Source organism: Monomorium pharaonis, chromosome 4 (genome assembly GCF_013373865.1).
Source record: "Monomorium pharaonis isolate MP-MQ-018 chromosome 4, ASM1337386v2, whole genome shotgun sequence".
Lineage (NCBI taxonomy): Eukaryota > Metazoa > Arthropoda > Insecta > Hymenoptera > Formicidae > Monomorium > Monomorium pharaonis.
This window is the reverse complement of record NC_050470.1, coordinates 19,096,771-19,115,841: the sequence shown is the minus strand read 5'-3', so window position 1 is coordinate 19,115,841 and position 19,071 is coordinate 19,096,771. Positions and strand designations below refer to the sequence as shown.

Here is a 19,071-nt window from a genome sequence, read left to right as displayed (position 1 = left end):
TATTGCTAGTACTTAAAATCTATACGTTACAGATCGAGTTTAACTAACACTAAAATGCAACTACAAAAGAATAATGGAAGGATTTTTTATTATATATATATACATATATATATATATATGTATATATATATATATATATATATATATATATATATTGTAACCGCGCTCGCGAGCGACGGCCAACATCGCTTCCGTCCCTGGTCGCGGCCCTGTGCCGCCTGGGTGTCGGGGCGACCGTTTTCTCGTAAATTTTCTACAGGATAATCGATTGGGCGCCAGGTACGTTGAGCGTACCACTCTTCTCACAATCCACGGAAGATTGCGCTCTAATTGACTAAGTCGCAAAAAAAAATGAGCCTTGTAAGCAACCGGACGTCGGCGGCTCCAATAACCAGCTACTCAGCCCCCAAAAAATGGTAAAAGAAGAGGTTCGGCGCGGGCAAATGGAATCGGGAAGGCGAGAGAACTATCGAGACAACACGAATTTAACAAGGAAATTAACAAATATATTTAACAAGTGATACAAAATTACAAGGCTTCGTTGAGCGGCAATGGTAATTCGCACGTGACACAAGCGGATGATCGCTCGGAATTAAGTTTGACAAACGCGGAACAGATATAAAATTAGTTATTTTACACGCAAAAATTCTGCGACTGAATTTTTCATTTAACTTCGTGGGTACTATAAAATCGAAATTATTTTTTTTTGTGGGTTGGTAGTACTGTCTTTGACATTTATGCAGAGTTTCATGTCAATATATTCAATTGCTGTAGAGCTACACGTGTTTTTGTAAACACACAAAAGTGAGTTTTTCGATTTTTACTGTCTAATTTTGTTGAGCAAAGAATTTGCATTAAATTTTGTGGAATAAATATTCTGCCGCGGAAACGTTGAGGATGTTGCATAAGGCCTTTGGTTATAAGATTATGTCGCAAAAAAATGTTTACATGTGGTACAACGACTTGAAAGAAGGCAGAGACCGAGTTCAACGGGCGTGCATGCGCGCGCGCGCGTGTTTATGTGTGTTGCGTGTGTTTGCGTGTGTGCGTGCGTGCGTGCATGTGTTTGCGTGTGTGCGTGTGTTGCGTGTGTGTTGCGTGTGTGTTGCGTGTGTGTGCGTGCGTGTGCGTACGTGCGTGCGTGCGTGCGTGCGTGCGTGCGTGCGTGCGTGCGTGCGTGCGTGCGTGCGTGCGTGCGTGCGTGCGTGCGTGCGTGCGTGCGTGCGTGCGTGCGTGCGTGCGTGCGTGCGTGCGTGCGTGCGTGCGTGCGTGCGTGCGTGCGTGCGTGCGTGCGTGCGTGCGTGCGTGCGTGCGTGCGTGCGTGCGTGCGTGCGTGCGTGCGTGCGTGCGTGCGTGCGTGCGTGCGTGCGTGCGTGCGTGCGTGCGTGCGTGCGTGCGTGCGTGCGTGCGTGCGTGCGTGCGTGCGTGCGTGCGTGCGTGCGTGCGTGCGTGCGTGCGTGCGTGCGTGCGTGCGTGCGTGCGTGCGTGCGTGCGTGCGTGCGTGCGTGCGTGCGTGCGTGCGTGCGTGCGTGCGTGCGTGCGTGCGTGCGTGCGTGCGTGCGTGCGTGCGTGCGTGCGTGCGTGCGTGCGTGCGTGCGTGCGTGCGTGCGTGCGTGCGTGCGTGCGTGCGTGCGTGCGTGCGTGCGTGCGTGCGTGCGTGCGTGCGTGTGTGTGTGGCCACGATTACAGTGTAGAAATGTACGGTGTACATTATTTTGTGTCCATTTGCAACGTGTCCATTTGCACTGTGTCCAATTGTATTGTGTCCAAGTGAAAACCACCCGTTTTCACCCCATCGTTATCACCCCATCGCTTAAATTCAACACGTTATATTTTTCTAATCTAAAAAAAAATAATACTAATAACGCCATTTAGTGGTAATTCAACGTTTCATCTATCCTTTTGTACTATTCTGTAATTGAAAGTCGTATTAGTTCGCTTTTGGCAATCGTTCGAAAACAAAGTAAGGTAGTAGCCACCCCACGAGTGACCTCCATGTAAGTTTTTTGTTTTTTGGTGGTTCGAATTTTTGTATTTTTTGTGATCTAAAAATGTAAGTATATAATTAGGCCATACACTTTAGGATTAAGAGATCGTCCAGTCACTGACAATGAGCATTATCAATTTGATAAACAAAAGCGATGTGTTGCAGTAAAAAAGATCAAAAGATAAAAATGCAATGTTCAAGGCTTATGTGTGACTATCACAGAATATATTTATGCACTGATTGCGGTTAAAGTGATTAATTTTTTAAATAAACACTATTTATTTAATAAATACTTACTTTTAAACTTTTTTAATGGTAAAAATATAATAAACTTAATTTTTCTAAAATATCCATGTTCAGTATACAAAATAAATACCCTTTTTTAAAAAAAGTTACTTTTTTTCCTTAAAGTACAAGACTTGAACAATAAAAGTCTAAATTTTTAGTTAAAAATATTAAAAAGTTAAGAAGTTACAATTTATTTTGTAAAAACTGTTTTTTCGAATGTTGCAAGATTTAAGAATTTTTTTAGGTACTAACGTTTTTAGATTTTTTTTTTAATAATATCAGAATACATTTTCTAAATATTCAAGTTTATCCGTAAATTTTTTTGTTATCATATCTTTAATAATTTTATAAATACAGCACTTCAAAAATGATGATGAGTGGTAACCACCCAGTGTGACCTCGAAGGATTTTAACATTGATTGAACTGATTAATCTTTGTGCAAACGCCACTTCAGATAACATTTTTTAAATATAATTTTATCTGCAGAGATAAAATTATCTCTATTCTACTATTACGCATAACTATTTTAATTCTTGCAATACCGTATACATATGTATATATGCTACTTTTATTATATGTATATGTATATGCATTTATGCTTTATATCGTGTAATACGTTGAGTATTATGTACCTAGCTATCCATTTACTCCCAAATTGCTAACAATAGGGAAACAATTTTCTGCAGAGTAAAGTTGTCAAATCCAGGGCCTATTGTGTCCTTGAGTGCGCTCCAATTGCAACCAAAACTTGATATCATATTCTAATACAAAATAGATTGCAATATTATAGCAGATTTGCCATTAATAGTGAGACATCAGCAAGAAATTAACAGCAGCAACAAATTGACAGCATGTTTGTCAATTGCAAACCGATAATAGATTTGCACCAAATATTCAGCAGATCTGTATGCAGAGTTTACAACAAATTGACGACAAACGCAAAGCAGATTTGTTTGCAGAAATTACGGCAAATTGACAATAAACATGAAGTAGATTTGTCCGTAAAAAACCAGATTAGCAATAAACCACATTAGTTCAGTGTTTTTTTTTTTCCAATGTAGATAGAAAAAGACATCACTTTATTAACTTCATTTCGATCTCTTTTATATGTCTTAATACTGTCATATTTCAATATAGTATTATGTCAATGGCGAAAACTTGCTTTCTACCGCGCTCTATTGGCGAGACTCTTTTATTCATAAGATAAATTTTATTCACGAGAAAACCCACATAACGCCACATAGCGATGGGTAGTGAAAAGTAAACATTTCTGGTGGATGATGACAACATTTCATGCTCATATCAAAGCATATAACGTTCAAAAATAAAAATGTACTTGCAGTAAAGATTCATTTTTTCTGTGTATGATCAGATATTTCTGTCTGCATGTTTATATTATATGTATACATAATATATTGTCAGACTATTTTATATGTATTGTTACGCGCGATCGCGGACGTAAATAAGAAACCCTCATGCACCACATTTTGAGTAATACAAAAGACTTTATTAGTAAGGAATACAAGCGTTTCACTAAAACGTCCGTCTTAGCGCGAGACCAAAATTCCACTCGTTGTTTATTTGCGTTGTCAAGATCATAACAGCTGTCAACGCTCTTCTCCAAAAAATCAATACATTGATCGGCCAGGACAGCCGACCGATTCAACGTCTGAGTACAATATTTTAATGTAAAATTATACAAACTTATAAAAATATTTACATAACGTAATGGAAACACTTTTTATGATTCTGGCAATGGCAAAAAAATAAACGCACGTTTATGATTTTTTTTGCGCGCGTGGACCATAATAATAAATTTTTGTTGGAAATTAATAGATTTTTGTTGGAAAATAATAAATATTAAAGACTTAAAAAACTGATAAAATATATCTTTTAAAAAATAAAAATAAAATTTTTAAATTATTATTTAAAATAAAACTAACACTAAATATCTTGCTCTATTGCAAAAACATTAATTTTTTTTTAATGTGTGAACGTGGTATCCAATGGAAATTATATTAATTATTTATGGAATTTATATTTATGTTGCAAACACTACCAAAAACAATACAAATACACAAAAATAAAATTTCTAAATTATTATTTAAAATAAAACTAACACTAAATATCTTGCTCTATTGCAAAAACATTAATTCTTTTAAAATGTGTGAACGTGGTATCCAATGGAAATTATATTAATTATTAAGGGATTTATATTTATGTTGCAAACAATACTCCGGTATTCAGAGAGTACTCTCTCGTACCTTTTCTTTCTTAAAGATGTAACATTTATATATATGAACGCGCAAATTAAAAGTGGAACAATAGATTATAAATTTTAATTTACGTTTAGAGTATATTTGTGCGCTTTTTATTGCCCCCTACTAAATGTATTAATCTGCATTTTTGGCGTCTATCTGTCGTCAACGTGTTCGACATATTTGCATGCTATTAACCGCCAATCTGATGTGTTTGATAACCATCTCTATACTGTTACATTTGTGCGGACAGTTTGATGACAATTTGCACTAAACAAAGCTACTTTAGTGTTTATCATCAATCTTTCGTCAATGCTTTTGACAAATCTGCTTGCTGTTCACCATCATTTTGTTAAGTAATCTGTTGATTGACATTGATAAGTTTTTGCTAGAATTATGCGGATAGTATTTTTAATATCAAAGTTTGTTTCACATCTGCTGCATTTCGGTAAACAGAATCTATTGTCAACATTTGCCTCTTCAAATGATTATCGGGGTAATTAAGATTAATCCATTTTTATGTTCTAATATAAAAATATATGCAGAAGAGAGTTATTGAATGTATCGCAACTAAAGAAATAACGCAACACTCCTCTCATCGCGGCGCCTATAGCACGAGATTATCATCGTTTTGCCAATAATTGGGAATGGTGGAACCCATATGTTATTATATATAAATAAATTCAGCTTTTAATGCTCTTTAATTTTTTGTTCTTACAAAATTTTGAAAATGTTGCAAAAAGGGGAGGGGGAGGTGATGGTAAATTAAAAAATTTAAAATTTTTGAAAAATATAAATATACCATTGTAAAGAGTATAAAATGTCATAAAACTTTGGTATAGAATATTTTTTCATAAACCTTATAATTTAAAAGATATTCGCCAGAAATGAAAAAATGCGTTATTTTCAAGGAATGATTTCAACCCCTAAACACGCAGCCCAAGATACGCAGCTAAAAAATATGGGTCTAATGATTTGTTATATTCAACATATCCAAAGCTCATTAAAATCGGTAAGAAACACTTCCGACCGTTCGCTTGTGAGTGCAAGAGAATCTCCCATTCAAACTCCATCAGTGTTTGTTTCACGACTATAGCACCGAACGTTGTCATGGATAAGAATCACTTTTCGACAATTTAATGCAATTGATGGTCGTATTTGCATCAAATTATCAAACGCTTCAATTATTATCGATAACATTCGGCGATGACTGTTTTGTTCGATTTCAACAGTTCATAATACACGACAGCCTCCATATCCCACCAAGAGAACATTGCTTTGTGATAAAAAAAGCACTTATGTAAACAAAAAAATGGTGTCTCTTAAATAAATTTTTGTGAGAAATGTTCACACTTCAAAATAATATAAGAGACATTTATCACTGCCCACAGCATACGCAGCTAAAGCATATCATCTACAAGTAAACAGCGACTTTCAATGCAACCTTCTAATAATTTGGTTTATAATGTATACAATATGTACAAAAAGAAATAACGGTAATTATTCAGTTTAGGGGAGATACTCCGATGATCTTGACCTTGACATATGTTATCGAGGTCACCCTCCTGAGTGACCTTTGAAAGATTTTAGCCGTCGCTCGTGATTCGTTAAAAAATTATTAACAAAAAAAGTTTCATAAATATTACACATAATTATTCAGTATAAGAGTACATCACACGGTTTTGCGACTTTCCACGCGTAGCAAGATCTATTCCCCCCTGCTTACAGAGCAAAACAACGTCCACGCCTGTACTTTACTACAAGGGTTTGCGACTTTAGATTTAAAATTGTGACCAAATAGCGAATTTAAAATGTTTGGGTTAGGTTAGGTTAAAAAAATACGGGGAAGGGGTGCAGGGAAAAGGGCAAAGCTCCTCCCCCGCTCACACGTTCTCTACACCACACTTTGCAGTAGACGTTCAATATTTTGAGTACTCCTCTATTTAATTTTTTAAAAATATGTATTTTATATCATTTAATAATATATAAAATGCGTGATTTGCATGTTTGCTAATCCATATGCAAAGTGTGGTGCAAAGAACATGTAGGCGGGGGAAGGACTCAGCCACTCCCCCTGCACCCCCTACCCGTATTTTTTCCTAACCTAACCCAAACATTTTAAATTCGCTATTTGGTCACAATTTTAAATCTAAAGTCGTAAACCTTGTAGTAAAGTACAAGCGTGGACGTCGTTTCTGTAAGCAGGGGGGGGATAGACCTTGCTACGCGTAAAAAGTCGCAAAACAATGTGATGTACTCTTATACTGAATAATTATGTGTAATATTTATGAAATTTTTTTTGTTATTAATTTTTTAACGAATCACGACGGCTAAAATCTTTCGAAGGTCACTCAGGGTGACCTCGATAACATATGTTAAGGTCAAAGTCATATTCAGTTCTTAACCTGCTATTATCTCAAAGTTTGCAAATAAATGTAATAAAAAACGCAATTTTACATAAGAATCACATGTAAGACTAATACTAAACAGTGTATAATTGTAATTGCTTGGAATAAATATGCAATTAGTAATCTAAGTTTTAATTTTTTAAATTCATATTGTTATGACTAGTATTTTTAGTCAAGTCTTATCTTTAAGGATGTATTGGATTGAAGTTCAAAATAGTACAAAGTTGCTAAAAATTTGTGAAATTGTTCTTTTAGTTTCCCTAATGTACTGCAAAAAATTGAAAACGCATCCACTAAACGGTTGCTGAGTTATAACTATTTTAATCTTCACTGATTTTACATGGTATTCTTTTCTATCTTGCGGAAAAAGACGATCTTGATGGATGAAACAACTAAAAAAATATAGAAGAAATAGTACCAGTGTTTTGAATTTTTTTGTACATCTAGTATATGAATAGAAGAAAATATCTGCCAAGTTTCAATTGTCTTCACTACACCGTTTTAAAGAAATAAAATATAACTTAAGATAATTGTGCATTTTCACTGTCAAAAGTTTAAACTCATAAGTGAAAAAAATCGCAAATACGTGAAAAATACCTTTATAAGAGTAAAAATAAGACTCCAACTATCGTTCAAGTTTCTTACATCTAGATTTACTAATCGTTAGGCGTAGATATTTAAGTATTTCAAATTTCATGTACTTTTGTCTAAGATTGTATGCCCGATACACCCTTAAGATCGTCTGAAATACTATCTTATTCAAAATTAATATATGTAAAAATTTTAATTCAATTCTTAACTTGCTATTATCATATAAATTTGGCGAATAAATAAATCTATCTTGTAACCTTAAAAAACAATTTTTTAGAAATTGTTTTTAGAAAAATCAAACAAGACAGACATTTCCGTTTTTGCATTTCATTTTTTATATTTAATGTGTATTTAAGAATTTTATAAATCAGTTTTATATATTGTTTGTGGAAAAAACTCAAATGGTCGAAACCTCTGCATGCAGGTCTCATGGTCTCATGGCGAAAATCCTAGAGATTGTAAAAGTCGTTTGAAACAATCAAAAACATTTTCTTAATCAATGAGTGTCATTCTAGAGTAGATTACAATGAATTAATTCAAATTTAAATTGACAAAATGGCGACCCCTATTTTTTTTAATTTTTGCGCCTCAATTTTTCAATAGTTTTTATTATTTAAAAAACTCATAAATATCGATGTGATAGTAGTCTATTCCATGGAAAAAATATTGCTTTACATTAATAAAAAATTGGAGTTAATGAAAAATTGATTTGTTAAATATTATGTGCTCTATCACTTCCGCCAGCCTAAAAATGTTTTGAAAAAATTTCAAGTTTGGTTTTGATATAAACCTTATAAATATTTTGGTACTTACAACTAATTAACTATATTCTACACATTTAAGGCTATTAAATTATGCAAAAAAAATTGCCCCTATAAAGTTAGCCAACCCATCAGCGATTAAAAAATCCGCACTTATATAAAAATTTAGTGCTCTTTTGTCGCTAATTTGTTACCCTATTCCGAATTTTGTCGCTCAAGAGGTTTGGCAGGAAATGACGTTTGAAAGGGGTGGGACCAGCTTGCCATCAAGCTAGCCCCCCCCATAATAAAAAACGTATTTAGAGCGCTCAAATTAAAAAAATAAATACACCAAAATTTGTTGCTATTTTGTCGCTCTAAGATAGCGCAATAATATTTTGGAATTATTACATTGTTCAAGACATGCCCATATGTACTTAGTATTGGTATACAGGTGTCTCCTAAAAAATGTTCTATTTCCAAAATGTTTTCAGGCTATCTTAGAGCAACAAAATAGCAATAAATTCTGATGTATTCAATTCTTCGATTTGAGCACTCTAAATATATTTTTTTAAGTACCGAAGGAGGGGGCAGCTTGACAAAGGTACTGGTTTATCCAACAGATAGTTGAAAAATTTTGTTACTCGCATGATCGCGGTCTTAAAATTTTCTATAAACATTGCCCTTTCAAGATTTGCAATGCTCGATTTTGTCGCTCGACTCTAAGTGCGGTTAACTAAACAATTTGCCTACGCGCGCGGCGCCCGGGTACACAAATTGTTTATTTGTACCGACTTAGAGTTGAGCGACAAAATCGAACATTGCAAATCTTGAAAGGGCAATGTTTATAGAAAATTTTAAGACCGCGATCATGCGAGTAACAAAATCTTTTAACTATCTGTTGGGATATAATGTATTAGATAACAGCACGCGGCGCTCGGGTACACAAATTGTTTATTTATACCAACTTAGAGTCGAGCGACAAAATTGAGCATTGCAAATCTTGAAAGGGCAATGTTTATAGAAAATTTTTAAGACCGCGATCATGCGAGTAACAAAATCTTTTAATTATCTGTTGGGATATAATGTATTAGATAACAGCGTGCGGCGCCCGGGTACACAAATTGTTTATTTATACCGACTTAGAGTCGAGCGACAAAATCAAGCATTGTAAATCTTGAAAGGGCAATGTTTATAGAAAATTTTAAGACCGCGATCATGCAAGTAACAAAATTTTTCAACTATCTGTTGGATAAACCAGTACCTTTGTCAAGCTGCCCCCTCCTTCGGTACTTAAAAAAATATATTTAGAGTGCTCAAATCGAAGAATTGAATACATCAGAATTTATTGTTATTTTGTTGCTCTAAGATAGCCTGAAAACATTTTGGAAATAGAACATTTTTTAGGAGACACCTGTATACCAATACTAAGTACATATGGGCATGTCTTGAACAATGTAATAATTCCAAAATATTATTGCGCTATCTTAGAGCGACAAAATAGCAACAAATTCTGGTGTATTAATTTTTTTAATTTAAGCGCTCTAAATACGTTTTTTTATTATGGGGGGGGGGCTAGCTTGATGGCAAGCTGGCCCCACCCCTTTCAAACGTCATTTCCTGCCAAACCGCTTGAGCGACAAAATTCGGAAGAGGGTAACAAATTAGCGACAAAAGAGCACTAAATTTTTATATAAGTACGGATTTTTTAATTGCTGGTGGAGGTGCTAACTTTATAGGGGTAAAAAAAATGAAAATTTTAACCTGGTAAATTTGAAAGGCCTTGAAAATTTGAAGAAGGTAGAATGGACTCTTAAACTTAATGAAACTCATTTGTATCAATAATAGATTAACTTAAATCTCAATTCACTTGCAATTTACTTTCTTCTAATTCTTAGAATTAAAAACGCATACAAGAAAAAAAGACATTTACTTAAAGATTTCAAATTAAACAAAACAATAAATCACGAAAAAAATGATTTACAATTTCACTTTTATAATATAATACAGAGTTTTAATTCCAATTATATTTCTGTTTTTGTCATTTAACTGTACTTATTTTTTAACACATTCGTACCATTGACAACTCACAATCATTTTTTATTACTTTTACTCTTTAAATTTTTAGACTAAAATATCACTCTGGAAGTGAAAAAAAACTTGTACAATTTGTTCAAGTGATTTGTTATTCTATTAAGAATTAAAAGAAAGTTTTTTCCTACAGAACTAAATAAAAACGTGTATAGAATTTATTTTTATTTAGTCTTACAAGAATAAATGCAAATTTGATTCTTTATAGACCGATAACTCATTCAAATGTATATTGCGATAAACTGATGAACTAAATAAACACAAACTTTATTAGAATTTTTGACAGTAAAATTTAGTGGCATTAAAAATATCAGCAAAATAGTGGCTAAAATTTATATTATAAAAGATTTTTTAGAAATGACAGTAATAATAAAATTTTGTAAATTTTTATAGTAAAGACTTATTAAGTAATCTATGTATTTGTTAAAGTGCAACGGACTAATATTTTTAGTTGAGTCTTATATTTAAGATTGTCTTAAGTACTGTCTTAAACTATCATTAACTAATCACAAAGCTGTATTAGCTAGAATACCAATCAATTCTTATTTCAAGACTGTCTTAAGTAATGTCTTAAGATGCTAATACAGCTTTGTGATTAGTTAATGATAGTTTAAGACAGTACTTAAAACAATCTTAAATATAAGACTCAACTATAAATATCAGTTCGTTGCACTTTAACAAATATATAGATTACTTAATAACTCTTTACTATAAAAATTTACTATAAAAATTATTAAGATGCTAATACAGCTTTGTGATTAGTTAATGATAGTTTAAGACAGTACTTAAGACAATCTTAAATATAAGACTCAACTATAAATATCAGTCATAATAATATAAATTAAGGTCTCAGATAGAAATCTCAGTGTATTTATTAAACTTACAGCAATTACAATCATACACTGTTTAGTATTAATCTGATGTTAATTCAGTGCTATTTTAGTGTTACACTAAGGTAATAAATAACACAGTTGGTCTCGCACTGCACGTGCACTTGGCGCAATTAATTACCATGTCTCTTGACTACATTGTGACCAATTAAATTTATTTGAAGACCATTCTGTACTAATGCAAAATCAGTGTAAATGTACCAAATTCATTATAATTCATTTTTCAGTGCTAATGAAGATTTTGGGTTATAGAAAATTCAATTAGATCACTAGTATGTACTGATGCACATTAAAATTATTATACAATAATCTAACCTAAGTGTAAAAGTGATATCACTCATTTTCATATCATATACAATAATACTAATATGCACCAATACTCACTAGTGTGTTCAATGCACTATCCAGACAACATACAACATCCAATGAACAACTAATTTTGGTCTTTATTTTGTCAAAATGTCCACGGACATAATACAAATGTTTTAAAAAATATACATTATTAGATGTTCATACTTGGACATTTTAAAGTTGTTCATTTTATATACGTTTGAAAACATTCTTGCCTAAGAAAAAACTTCTTGTGTAAAATAATTGTCAATTCTTTTTGACATATAGTAGAAATTATTATTTCTGTGCTATTGCATGTATAAAAAAATCTTTTTCTTGAAAATTAATCTAAATCAAGTTCAAAATCATCATAAACTGCAGCTGTATCTTCCTGTTGGCTCAATACAGCGAGATAAAGAGTAAACAAAAAAGATAGACATGCCACTTAATCTTAAATAATAATATAAAGATTTAAATTATTAAAATCTAAAATTTTTTAAACAAAATTCCTAATTTTTATTACAGTTAACATTGAAACGCAAAAACAATAATGACATAAGTTTTTTCAATTTCTTTTATTAATATGGTCATTTAACAGTCAGAAAGTTTTTAAAATATGTCATATATTTAAGAACTAAACTGACTAAAATTGGATCTATTTTAAGTATTTAAAAAAAATAAGTGTAGGTGGAGTGTTTGTTTTTAATGCAACTTAAGATTAATTTGTTAGCAATTATGGTTGGGTAGTAACTAGTTAAAAAGTTGAAAGTTGATAATAAAGTTAAAAAATTAATAACTTTTAATTTAATTTAGTTAGTTTTAAATAATTTAATTTTTAACTTTAACTAGTTATTTTTGAAACGTATAAACTTTAACTTATTAACTTTTTTCTTTAATCTCTAAAATTAAAAATTTTATCTGGATAAAAATTATAAAAAAGAATTATAAAATAAAAATACACTCCTGCATGAAAACAGTAATTTTTTATTATTCGATATAATTAATATTATAACTTAATTTACAAAAAAACATTAAATATATTTGATGACCGAAATATTGATAATCTGGCTCAAATAAATTATACGGCTTTTTAATTTAATATAGGTAAAACTTATCAAAATTAACTTTAATTTAAATTGAGTTAAATTAATTTTAACGCAACTTTGACTAAGTTAGTTTTTTATTTATGTAACTTTTAACTGAATTAATTTTATAATCCATTAACTTTAATTTAATTTAGCTAAACAAATATATTAACTTACCTAATCCTGTTAGCAACTTATTAATTGCACAAAATATAATAAATCAATATTTGTGCAATAACATTGTGACGATACAGAACTTTAAATCATTAAAAGTTACAGAATAACTCTATTAATTTAATACATCCATTAATTTGTAAATCTATTAATTTTGTACAATTAATAAATTGCTAACAAATTAACTTAAATTTGCATAAAAAATAAACACTTTACCTATACCTTATCTTAAAAAAATTTTAATAATCAAAATAATTCAATTTTGGTCTACTTAGTACTTAATTAAAATAGACATTTTTCAGAAAAGTAAAATGGAACATGTTTCAAATATTCTAAAAATGTTCAAGGATCTGATTTGAATGTTTTAAATATGTAAGGAATGTCCACTAGTTACATTTTTCACACGTTTCTAAAACATCCATGTATATTCTGGCTATTAGTTAAGTTAAAATGTAGAGCATTTTTTCTATTATCAAATTAAAATCTTAATAAATAAAAATAAATAAATAATAACATTCATACTTTACAACTTTAGTTTGCTTGTAATTGGCTTTTTTTTTTTTTTATTGCTTGGCATAATTTAGGTTGTTAAACATCAAACTTTTTACATATAACAATAAAACTAATATTCATATAAGAATGCTAAAGCAATGCAAATGGGCTTAAACTAATTGTGCTCAAACTTTACACAAATACTTATACGTAATAAAGAAATTTAGGAAAATTTTATATCTTTGGTAATGCTTTCAGATGCGACATCTTTAATTTTTACAGACAGCCTACCATCATTAAATCTCTACAGTAATTTAAAAACTATAAAAACAATACCAACCTTCGAATTGCGTTTTTGATTTCTTTTGTTTACGAAACATCAACACGAAAATATTGTGAAAAAAAAATAATGAAATTTCTGCGCTAAAAATTTCACAATATTTTCGAGAATATTGTCTGTTTTAGAGTACTCGGAAATGACGTTGTTTAGCCTTTGCTTCATCGAAATTTCAGGAAACACTTTCATTTGATGATATTTCAATACGATGTTCTCTGAATAATCATGTTCTAACCTAAAAGTATAACAATCACAGCTGGAAACAACTTCCACAGTTCCACTTATCACAAACCCGACGCACACTTATGCCAGATTCACACTGCGTATCATAGGCATAAGTAAAATTCGCGCACACTTGACCGGAAGTGAAGGTTTTTTTTAATAATTGCTATGTGTAATCGTTTGTATTTCGTATGAAGAGGTTTGAAATGCAATTAAAAAGGTTTGTGAGTCATTCGTTTATTTGTAATTAATTATTTTTTCACCCAATTCTTCCACTTAGCTGGAATATGTTAATTAAACAAAGTTATTATATGGAATCGTTTGAAGTTTGTATGAAAAGTTGTGAAGTTTGATTTAAAAAGTTTGTAAGTGATCCAAATACATTTTATTTAATTCGTGAAAGTTAGCCAAAATTTACCGACCATGGGTGCGTTCGGGGAAACGCTATTGGGTGTTTACGATAATGGCTATCCGAGTAATTTTCTCTAGGACCGAAATATATGATAAGCACAACCATCTACTATCATGATTCGTGACAACTCAATGCTGTCCGGTATAGCCAAATCATCACGAGCAAGTTGCGAGTTGCGAGTTCCGTGAGTTTGTAGCAGGTAACCTAAAAAGTACGACATAAATAATTTGATATTACAATTAAAAATAATCTGTTTTAATGTATGATAAGATTATTAACTTTAAAATAGTAATTATATGTAACACAATCATGTATTTTTAAAGTATTGTCTAAAGTAATATCAGAGATTATTTTATTTACAAATATTTATTTTGTCTATCAAGTTTCTATCATAACGGTATTATTTCAAAACCTAATATAATATTTTAATTAAACATTGATTCTCAATAAATGTTATTATTTATTATTAACTAACATATATATTAGAAAAGTCATCTTTTATTAAACGGATGGTGTTAACACTTTGAAACAAATGAGATAAATTGTGTAAAATTACTAAATAAATCATTATTAATAATATTTTTCAGATTACAAGTAAAATAAAAATTTAAGTATAAATATTTTTCTTTCTTGTAACAACTGTTAATGATAAGTTGCATGGTGTAATCATTATTTTAAAAAATCATATATCTTTATGTATAAATATTATGCATGAATATTTCACTAATGTGAAACTAATAATAATGTTTACAATAAATTTTTTTAATTTGTAATACAAGTGCATAGTAAATTAAGATATATTGTAAACAGATATACGTTAGATATGCGTTAGATATACGTTATAATAGAAACTTGATAGACAAATTAATAAATAAAATATTTGTAAATAAAATAATCTCTTTAATATTACTTTAGACAATACTTTAAAAAATACATGATTGTGTTATATAATTACTATTTTAATGAAGTTAATAATCTTACCATACATTAAAAACAGATTATTTTTAATTGTAATAATCAAATTATTTATGTCGTACTTTTTAGGTTACCTGCTACAAACTCACGGAACTCGCAACTCGCAACTTGCTCGTGATGATTTGTCTATACCGGACAGCATTGAGTTGTCACGAATCATGATGATAGTAGATGGTTGTGCTTATCATATATTTCGGTCCTAGAGAAAATTACTCCGATAGCCATTATCGTAAACACCCATTAGCGCTATCAGCACATAGACCAGTATTCATACTACTAGTTAACACCGAGCACTTGGTACGCGTATCAAGTAGTGAATTTAAGCTGATCAGCCAATGATTAAACACATTCACTAGTTATTTACTATTTGATACGCGTACCAAGTGCTCGGTGTAAACTAGGTCATAGTCGGATCTTATATTTAAGATCATCTTAAGTACTGTCTTAAGATGCCATCAGCCAATCACAGAGCTGTATTAGCTAAAGACCTATAATCAAAGATGCGCCAATGGCCCCCCACCATGACTGCTATCCACCATCTTGTACCCATACGGAGACTGGATGGGGACTGGGGCCGGGAGCTGGGGTCTGGGGCTGGGGTCTGGAGTAGTGGAGATAGTAAACAATGCGAGCTCCAAGTTGTACGCAGCTATATAACAGATGCAAATTTAATTTTTCTTGTTCTTCCTGAGTGTACTGTCAAAATATAGTGACCCTCGAGAGTGCAGAGATTGAATTACCTTATAATTTCTGACACATATTCCTTTAACCTATACTGCTCAACACAGAGCACTCTCCCCTCTTCCTCGCCCAGCGTGGGTACGCAATGGCGGATAAACCATGTGACTCAAGTGACAAATCAAAATTGTGTTCGCCATTGGCGAATCTTTGATTATAGGTCTTTAGTATTAGCTAAAGACCTATAATCAAAGATTCGCCAATGGCGAACACAATTTTGATTGGTCACTTGAGTCACATGGTTTATCCGCCATTGCGTACCCACGCTGGGCGAGGAAGAGGGAAGAGTGCTCTGTGTTGAGCAGTATAGGTTAAAGGAATATGTGTCAGAAATTATAAGGTAATTCAATCTCTTCCAGTCACCGTATGGGTACAAGATGGTGGATAGCAGTCATGGTGGGGGGCCATTGGCGTATCTTTGATTGTGGCTTAGTTTACATCGTCAAAACCTTAGTACGCGTATTAAGTTTGGTGCGCACCAAAGCCTTAGTACGGGCGCGTTTACATCGAATGTACTAAGCATGTGCTGTGAAAAATATAATACAAATTTAATTCATGTTGATGTCTCCTACTGGCTTAGTTTACATCGTGCATTTGATACGCGTATCAGGTACCATATTCGTATCAAATTTGTACTAAATATTTAGTACGCACGATGTAAACGCTGCCGGATCAATTTGGTACGAGCGTATCAAGTAGGAGTATCGTACTAAACTGATACGCGTACCAAGTGATACAAATGTCGATGTAAACGCATAAAACGCATTTTAGAAAGAATTTAGCAATTGAGCATAACCTCAGGGGCCCGATTCTTGAAATCATTCGCAAGAGAAACGTATACGCAAATACTCGCTCTAACAGAAAGTTGTAAGTTTATTGGTTAATAGCCATACGATAACCAATAAATTTCTAACTTTTCTGTAAGAACAAAATTTGCGAATACGTTTCTCTTGCGAATAAATTCAAGAATTGAGCCCCTGTGCTAAAATCTAAAAACCGGTGTGAAAATGTCTTAGTAGGAGACATCAACATGAATTAAATTTGTATTATATTTTTCACAGTACATGCTTAGTACATTCGATGTAAACGCGCCCGTACTAAGGCTTTGGTGCGCACCAAACTTAATACGCGTACTAAGGTTTTGACGATGTAAACTAAGCCACTAAGGCCGGAATTCATAGTCGAATCTTATTCAAGTTCCAGCTTAAGCACGATCTTGAGACGTCAATGCTGTTATTTCATTGGTTAAGTAAGTCTCAAGTCGGCTCGAAGCTAGACTTAAGACAATGCTTGAGCTTAAGATCGGTCTATGAATCCCGTCCTAAGACATTTTCACACCGGTTTTTAGATTTTAGCACTGAGGTTATGCTCAATTGCTAAATTCTCTCTAAAATGCGTTTTATGCGTTTACATCGACATTTGTATCACTTGGTACGCGTATCAGTTTAGTACGATACTCCTACTTGATACTGTAACGTCCGGGTCTAGGGATATTTCTTCTCAATGTGTGCGTCGCGACGCCTCGGTCGCCTGACCGACGCGGGGGCTCTCCTTTCGAATTTCGGGCAGCCCGCTTACACGAACTCTACCCGGGTATGGCGAGAGCTTGTTGCCGATGGAAAACCTTGTGGGATTTGGTTAGTATGACCTTGATGTAGTTAAGATTAAGAAATCTGGATATATATATATGTATATATTTATTAATTGAATGTATATATATTTATTAATAAAACAACGTATAGGATTATTACATGTATTACTTAATCTTCTGGCGGAAATATAATAATCTGTGCTACTGCATCGCTATGGTATTCTGTTGTTGGGTCTAAAGGTTCCAACTCCGGGGAATCGTGATCGGAATCGCTGAGCGTAATTATTTCAGGCGCGTTGGACGTTAACTGATTATAATTTTCCAAAGAGACGGTGTCTTCTTGGGACAGATCAATGGAAGAGATTGCTCTTCCTGGCGGAGCGTCTGTGACAGGAGGAGGAAGGGGGGTGTGTTCCAGCAGGTAGCCCACGAAATTCTCAATTTCCTCGAAAGCCCGCTCTAGGGCTTTTTGTTGAGCTTTGAGGATCTTTTCCCTTTTCCTTTTTCCAGCGCGGTGGCGATTCTTCTTGATGGTCTACAAATAAACCCAGACAGCACCAGATATCGTACGAATATTATACTCTCATACGTAATGTACTGTGATCATACCGAATATACGTAAAACATTCATATAACGTCTCAGTAGAATGTCATTTTGATATATCCTCAAGATAAACTTAGAATATAGCGCCCCTACAGCATGAAATATTGCTGCAACGTTGCAGAAATATGGCAATAGTGCATAATATAACCAATATTGCAGAAATATTGTAGCAATATTACAAATATAATATTCCCTAGCAAATGTTGCACAATATTGCAGCAATATTACAAATGTAATATTTCTTAGCAGATGTTGTGCAATATTGTAGCAATATTACAAATGTAATATTTCCTAACAGATATTGCACAATATTGTGGCAATATTATATTGCAACCGTGCAAAATTTATTTCTGTATAATCCGTATTTCTTAATCTAGAACTAACAATAAGTAATATTTTACATAGTTTTAAGGGACAAATAAAAAAATAGAGCAGGATATTTTTATTTTAAATTTTTATGTAAGATTAGAGCTAAAAGATACATAGATGTGCAACAAATTCTGTAATCACGACAGCGTTGCGTCCCATACTAGATTGAGTGGAGCAAGTCCAGAAGATGTTCACTCTGACTTATATATATAATACATTAATTAAACATGTGTGAACCGTACATGCATGTGTAATTCTAGCGTATAAATTGATCAGGATGGGCATTTTCTGGACTTGTTTCATTTTAATGCTTACTTAAATCTAGAATGGAACGATATTCGATATCCGTTGGTGTATGTTAATTTAATTAATTACTTTTTTAATTAATAATTTTTTAAATTATTGTGCCGTAACGGTATGACAATAAATTCATTTTCCGTTTTTCGTATAATACACATCTTACATATTATTTGATTAATTTAACCACC

At 32.4% G+C, this 19,071-nt stretch overlaps 1 protein-coding gene across 2 annotated transcripts in view; it reads right to left on the bottom strand.

The window, feature by feature from the left end:
- The window catches only part of LOC105832564, a 99,409-nt gene extending 85,059 nt beyond the window's left edge, over window positions 1–14,350 (bottom strand). The window contains exons 1-2 of one of the 2 annotated variants that reach the window (XM_036285277.1): window positions 13,676–14,350; window positions 2,909–3,037 (exon numbers count right to left, since the gene is read on the bottom strand). The gene's annotated coding sequence lies outside the window, so the exon portion shown is untranslated. The remainder of the gene's footprint in view (window positions 1–2,908; window positions 3,038–13,675) is intronic. The other variant, XM_012673654.3, reaches the window with a different exon arrangement.
- Window positions 14,351–19,071: the final 4,721 nt, after the last annotated feature.